This window comes from Gavialis gangeticus, unplaced genomic scaffold (genome assembly GCF_001723915.1).
Source record: "Gavialis gangeticus isolate Ggan-Ray unplaced genomic scaffold, GavGan_comp1, whole genome shotgun sequence".
NCBI lineage: Eukaryota > Metazoa > Chordata > Crocodylia > Gavialidae > Gavialis > Gavialis gangeticus.
In genome coordinates this window covers 44029954-44037183 of record NW_017729000.1, presented here as the reverse complement: position 1 = coordinate 44037183, position 7230 = coordinate 44029954, and the positions used below count along the sequence as shown (strand labels likewise).

At 47.6% G+C, this 7230-nt stretch overlaps 1 long non-coding RNA gene across 1 annotated transcript in view; it reads right to left on the bottom strand.

The window, feature by feature from the left end:
- Positions 1 to 724: 724 nt before the first annotated feature.
- The window catches only part of LOC109290153, an 18363-nt gene continuing 11857 nt past the window's right edge, over positions 725 to 7230 (bottom strand). Inside the window, exon 3 of the long non-coding RNA XR_002095547.1 lies at positions 725 to 883. This is a non-coding gene — a long non-coding RNA (uncharacterized LOC109290153). The remainder of the gene's footprint in view (positions 884 to 7230) is intronic.

Here is a 7230-nt window from a genome sequence, read left to right as displayed (position 1 = left end):
CCAACATGAAGTATTCATTCAGGAGTTCAGTTTTGTCCCGGGTGTTGGTTAACAGCTGTCCCATTTCATTTATCTGGGGCCCTATGCATCCCTTGTTCTTTTTGTAACTTTCTATGTATCTAAAGAAGGACTTTTTGTTGTCCTTGATTCTGGTTGCCAATTTATGTTTGGTTAGTGCTTTCTCTGTCCTGATCTGCTCCCTACAGGTGGGGGCTGTTGCTGAATACTTTTCTTGAGTAGTTGTTCCTGACTTCCATTCCTTGTAGGCTTCTTGCTTTAATTTCAGGAGGTCCATGACTTCCCTGTTGAGCCAAGGGACTCTCTCAGCTCTTTTGCTGCCTTTCTTGTGAGAGGGAATAGACTTTCTTTGATTTTTTAGGAGTACTTCCTTGAAGAAAGATCACTCTTCTTGTATTCCCTTCCTGATCAGACCATGGTCCTGTAGGGCCTTGCCAACCAATCTCCTGAGTTTGTGGAAATCAGCTTTCCTAAAATCAGGTATTTCTACCCTACTGGCTGATTTCCCTGGCTTGCAGCAGTTGGAGAAAGTGGTCATCTCATGGTCGCTGTTGCCCAGTTTCCCTTCAATCCGCAGGTTGCTCACTAGATCATCCCCTTTGGCCAGAACCAAGTCCAGGAGTGCCTTGCCCCTAGTTGGCTCATAGACTTCCTGAGTTAGATAGAGCTCCCTGATGCAAGTGAGGAAGCTTTGTGAGTGATTGGATCTAGCTGAGTGCTAATCCCACAAGATGTCTGGGTAATTGAAGTTACCCATTATGACCATGGTCCATGAGCATGCAGCTCTGCCAGTTCTCTAGAGAATGCTTGGCTGAGCTGTTCCTCTTGGTTTAGAGGTCTGTAATAAACTCCTACGATCAAGTCCCTTTCCTTGTGCTCTCCCTGTATCTTGACCCAGAGGGTTTCAAGTGACCCTTCTTTGCATCCAATTTTTGCCGCAAGGGAGGCAAAAGGAAAGCAGCCACAGAGAAGATCACTTGAGTCCAGGGTGAATCTTCCCCTTTGAAAATGTTTAGTAATTTTACTATGTGGAACAAGTCATGCGTCTCCTCCCATGCATCATCACCCAGATACACTGAGGAAAGGGCTAAATTGGTGCGCCTGCCACCTAGTGGACAGAGACTGTAGTAGTGCTAGTTTGGGATGGTCCGTTGTGTGTTCACTTCACCAATACATATATTATAGAGTAAAATCTAGGGTAGATTACTCCATAGTGGGCACGTCTAGACATGCCATTAATGTGCTGCAATACACTGTGGAACTTATTGCTCCACATTTTATTGTTCCCAGAAGCTTGTTCTCCCATGATGTCCTCATGGCTAAGCTGGAGAACTGTGGCCTCGACCATTTCACGGTCCATTGGCTGGGGAGCTGGCTCCGGGGTTGGACCCAAAGAGTATTAGTTGATGGGAGCAAATCAGCTTGTTGCAAGGTGACCAGTTATGTCCCTCAGGGCTCAGTACTTGGGGTAGTACTCTTTAATATATTCATAAATTAACTGGATTTGGACATCAGATGCGGACTGGCAAAATTCACAGGCGACACTAAACTATGGGGGAAGGCCGTCACACTGGAGGATAGGCTGGGGATACAGGCCAACCTGGACAGGCTTACAAGGTGGGTGGACCAAAACCTGATGGCACTTAACATAGGGAAGTGCAGGGTGCTCCACTTTGGGAGGAAAAACCAGCATCATACTTATAGGCTCAGCAGCACTACGCTCACTAGCACCACAACTGAAAGAGACTTGGGGGTCTTGATTGACCACAAGATGAACATGAGCCACCAATGTGATGCCGTAGCCAGCAAAGAAAACCAAACTTTGGTATGCGTCCACCCATGCATCTCAAGCAAAACCAGGGATGTCATCCTTCCACTCTACTCAGCCTCGGTGAGGCCACAGCTGAAGTACTATATCCAGTTCTGGGCTCCATAATTCAGGAGGGATGTGGATAAGCTTGGGAGAGTCCAAAGGAAAGCCACCCACATGATCAAAGGCCAAAAGAGCAAGCCTTACAAGGAGAGGCTGAGGAACATGGGACTCTTCAGTCTGGAGAAGAGAAGGCTCCAGGGGGACTTGGTGGCAGCCTGTAAGTATATAAGGGGGGTGCACCAGGATCTGGGAGAACAGTTGTTCACCAGGACTCCCCAAGGGATAAGTAGGTCTAATGGCCACAAACTTCTGGAAGGCCAATTTAGACTGGACATAAGGAAAAACTTCTTTACAGTTTGAGTGTCCAGGGTCTGGAACAGACTCCCTTGAGAGGTGGTGCCAAGCACCTACTTGACTTGTTCAAAAAGCGTTTCGATGCATATCTTGCTGGGATCATTTGACCTCAGCAGATTTCCTGCCTATGGCAGGAGAGCTGGACTCGGTGATCTTGCAAGGTCCCTTCCAGTCCTTAATGTCTATGAAATCTATGAAAGCTCCTGGGCGTACAGACCACAGCACATTGAGTCAGATCACAGCAGCCCTGGCTGGTAGGGAACCTGGAGGATCAGCCGTCCAATGTGGAACTATGTGCCAACCAGGCTCAACGTGCTGCAGAGGGGCTGACTGGGGCGTGAGGGTGCAGGGCTAGCTGGCAGAGTTGATTCATTTCTTGCACCTTAACAGGGACACAGACGTAGACGCTGAGACATTTACTGTGCAGTTAATTAGTTAACTGCACAGTAAACACCTTGTGTAGATGTGCCCAGGAACCGTGCTGTGTATCTAAACCTTGTGTGAGAGACAAGGGTCTGGCTGTAGGTAAGGGTTAAAAGGCTGAATGAAAGCCTAAGATGGGAATCTTGTTTGTTTGCTTTGCTACTGGTACCTTGTCTCTGCTGGTGGTCGTGGAGGCAGAATGCTGGTGCAGGTGGTACCTGGACAGAAAAAAATATATAGGCTCTGTATCAAAACCTTTCATTTCTTTGCATCTGACTGAGGGTTTGCTATAAGCCCAGGAGCAATGTGGTTCATAGAAAAGCTAGATCTTAGACAAGTAGGCTTGGACCCTGGTTGTTTTGTCAAGGTATTGAATGCTTTTCATTCTGAATGAACTCAGTGACATTCAGCTGCTGCAATAGTGAGGGCCTTAGAAGTCCTAAAATAAGACAGGGTGAGGACCTACTGCCTCTTCCTTTCTGGCTTGAGCAGGTCAAACCAACATTTTTCAGAGAAGCCTCTGAATTGAGGTCCCTTTGTTTTTACTCGCCTGATGGATCTTCTACTGATGCCAAGAGAATCCCAATGACAATTCAGACGTGGCTCCTGTTGTGGATGTAGTTCTTGTCACCCATCTTCCTCTAATGATTCACCTGCCTGGGTTCCAGCCTAATCCTGTCAGACTCATACTCCGAGCTGCTCTACTCCTGAGTTAATTTTCTGAAGAGGATAAAATGCTGCGTGCACAGCTAATTTATATGTGAAACCAGGCAGAAGAGGGACAATAAATGCCTCTTTATTTACATAATTATTAATGCATTTTAGACTTAATGAGTAAGAATCTGCTGGGCTGATAGAAAGTTTAGGTAAGGCAGAGAGGAAACAAAGTGTGGCTAAGTCTACAGTTCAGACAGGAGACTAGCAGCCTTGGTATATGGCAGGAACCAGAAGACTCTTTGAATAATGTCCCCAAGTACCTCACCTCTGGATAACAATACTCTTCCCCTTGTCCCTGCAGGGATACAAAGACCGAGCTTAGTGTACGTATGGGTGTGTTAGGAAGCAGGTAATGCCTTACTTGGTGATGGTTTGCTGTCACTATCCCTCTCTGCCTTCTCAGTTACCACTGGGATGTATAGTCAATTGGCCTTAATTTAAGGAGAAGCATTACTTTGCTATAGCCAGTTCTACTGATAGTTGCAGTTTGTTTATAGAGATGAGACCACTTGGTCTGTACTCTGAACTGAAGGCATGTTCTTTTTTTTATATTTCTGCTGAATGCTGAATATATTGAGCTTAAGATTTCAAAAAGGAGTTAGGTGCCCTACTTATATGCAAAGGAGTTAGGTACCATATTTACATGCATACAACATGCACCTTTTCCTAAATCAGCCCTCCAAAATTGAGATGTATGTTTGGAAGTTTGGAAGTTGATTTTTCTTTGCTGGAACAGAAACAGGGAAGAATAGAAATAAGCAGACACTGTGATTCAATGACTGCTGAGATGGCTGGCACTCCTCTTTGACCCCAGCAAGTAGAAGGGGCAGTATCCTATGTAGCAGCTATTGGCTGAGCACTGTAGCTTGTTCCTGAAGCAGTATTTGAGCTGGTCCAGAGACAGTGGGCTGCCAAATGCAGTCTATAGCATCTTCATGATGCTTACGGTGGTATAGAAACTTATATAAAGAACTACTTATAGTGAAGAAGTAACAGTCTTGCCAGTACCCTTGCAAGGGTCAGTGACCTAATCTTGCTGCTGTCTTGCCACATCAGGAATTTCCTGCTACCTCACCCAAATTGTCTGCTGGGATGCCACACTTCTTAGGTACTCTGTTTCCAAGAGCATTTCTTATTTCGGGGTCTCTTGTATGCAAGAAAATATGGCATTCAAATCCCTATGGAAACCCGCACCTGGAGCCGTGAGTATCCCTATGTCCACAGGGACAAAGTTCTCCTTTTACACACTCAGAAGATCTTGTCATGGCCTCTTGTCCAAGGAGCCAAGGCAGATGATGACTGCACATTTATATAGCCCCTCCCATTCAAATGGATCCCAAGGCATTTAAACTATCAGTGCTCAGCCCACCACCGAGAGCTGGCTATCTGTCCAAAGCAGCATTCAGCAACACTACATTACAGCTTAAAACAGGTAAGAATATGTACTGAGTTGCAACAGCTGGGGGGATTTAGATACACTGACTGTAATTATGAACAAAGTGCCATGGGTATGTATGGAACTTTGCAAATGATTATCCATGCTGGAATTTGTCTGGGATGCCAGGAATAACATGTTCCTAATGCCAAGATCTTTATTAACCACAAAGAATAAGGATCTGGATTTTAGTCAACTACAAAAAACCTCTGTTAGAGCAATGTTGATGTATTTCAGAATTGCCCTTCTAGAATGTCTCTCCCCGCAAGCTGTGGAAAACCAAGAAACAAGCAGCTAAGATACAGGCCCACATGGCCTTAATTCTGCCCTGCTGCAGATGGTCCTTGCCCACAGGAATTATCTCACTGCCTTCACTAAGCTATGTGTAAATGTAGTAATGGAGGGATCAGCTGGAGCAGCTTGCTAGAGCTGTGATTGTGCTCTGATGTGATCCAGGAAGTCACATCCTTTTAGAGGTGAGTAAGCACCTTTTTCTTTGATCCCACACACAGAGGTCAGGCAAAGGTAGCTTGAGAGATGCAGTGAGCCCGGTTTCAGCATAATAGGATGCAGGTGTGGTTTAGTGGGGTAGAGGCACTTCCTGCAAGAGAGACGGTGGGTGGTTGGGTGTTCTTAATGATGGTAAGTAAAAGTGCAGTGTCAGGTGCCACCATGTGCCTGCAGGTGATGGAGCTATTAAATTTTCCAGGTGAGATGTTCCTTCCATGGAGGAGGCAGAGTGCAGGACTACAGAGTGTGTTTTGGCAGCTCCTGTTCAATACAGCTCAAAGGCAAAGTGTGTCTGTTACATGTATATTGGTGCAGTTCTCAAAGGAGGCAGTTAGGGTTGCACTGGCTTCTGCCTTAGCGCTTTGTCTTCTCGTTTTCAGAAGTGGGGATTTGCTGAACTCAGTGTTCTAGAAGATGACAGGACTCCTCCAAATAACTAGTTCTGTGTAAAGGAACCATTTTCTGAAGAGAAAGGGAAATGTTACCTGTGGGAGTCAGTGATCACTGATCAGGTGGATTTATCCCCTTCCCTGCCAGCCTCAGCTAGCTTCCCTACCTGCAATGGTGCTGCATACATGACCCTGTATTTTCTGCTTTTCAGAGGCTTACACTTGGCTCATCTTCAGACTTCTACGACCATACTGGTGCAAGGCCTCCCCAAATCTCCATTCACCTAGGGACAGGGGCAGAGGCATAACCAGAGGGGCAGGACTCTAAGCATTAGACTTATTGCCAAAGTGTAGTGACTCCCATTGTTTCCTGACAGGGGATGTGGGTATCATGCCCTAGTGGGGTAAATATAAGGTGACTGAAGCCCTTGGGGGCCATCATTTGGTTACTCAAGTGGACATAAAAGGATTTTGTAGAATCCATCAACTTGTTCTGGGGGAGAGAGGAGCTGTGTCTCTGTTCAACTGCTCCCAGGTTTGGAGTACTGGACCTGTTCAGCAGCCCCATGAGACATTCAAGGTTTCAAGGAAATCTGATTAAGCAAATGGATTTTAGAGAATGTGGGACAATTGACTTTGACACAGAAAGGGAGCTGCCAGAGAGAGGTAAAGTGTAGGGCTGTGTGAAGCTTCGGTAGCTAATTCGATATGGAGGAGATTCAGCCTGATTCGGCGGCCAAAACTCTGAATCCAAATTGGATCGGGAGACTCATTAAGAGGTCCGAACTGAATCAGAAGCCTCCAAATCAACTTGGAGAGATTTGGGGCTGATTTGGAGATTCAGCCATAGACTATACAGGTTTCCCTCGCATAAAGCAAACCCACTTTATAATGTAACAAATAGGGATAGGATCCCAAGGCAGCGAGGGAGGGAGAGAGTGAGACTGGGACTAGGGAAGGGTGCCATTCCCAGGGCTGCACTGTGCTCCGCTTGTCCCCCCCGTGCCTGGGCTCTGCCTGTCCTCACTCACCCCAGCTCCTGGGCTGTGCCATGCTGTGGTGCAGGCAGCTGGTATTGACTGCTCCCAGGGCTGCAGCAGCAGGGGCTGGGGGGAGGGGCAGCAAGCGGAGCCCTGGGCAGTGCAGGACGTGGCACAGCTTGTCCGTGCTCACCCTAGCCCCCTCTGCAGTGGCCCTGGGAGCAACCGGCGCCAGCTGCAACGAGAACTGTCAGTGGGTGCAGGTGGGGTGTACCTCTTGCTGCTCGATGCCCCCCAGGAGGGTTGTGAGCTGGGGGGCTGTGTCGGGTGTATGCCCCTGGATCTGGATGTGGGATGACAGCAGGCTGCTGCTGCAGTCTGACTCTTCCTGGCACTTGTTGCTTGGAGCAGCAGCCTGCTGTCATCCCGCATCCAGATCTGGGGGCATACGCCCCTGTGAAGAGCCCGACACAGTCCCCAGCCTGCAGCCCTCCTGGGGGGGGGGGGCGGGGGCGCAGAGCAGCAAGAGGT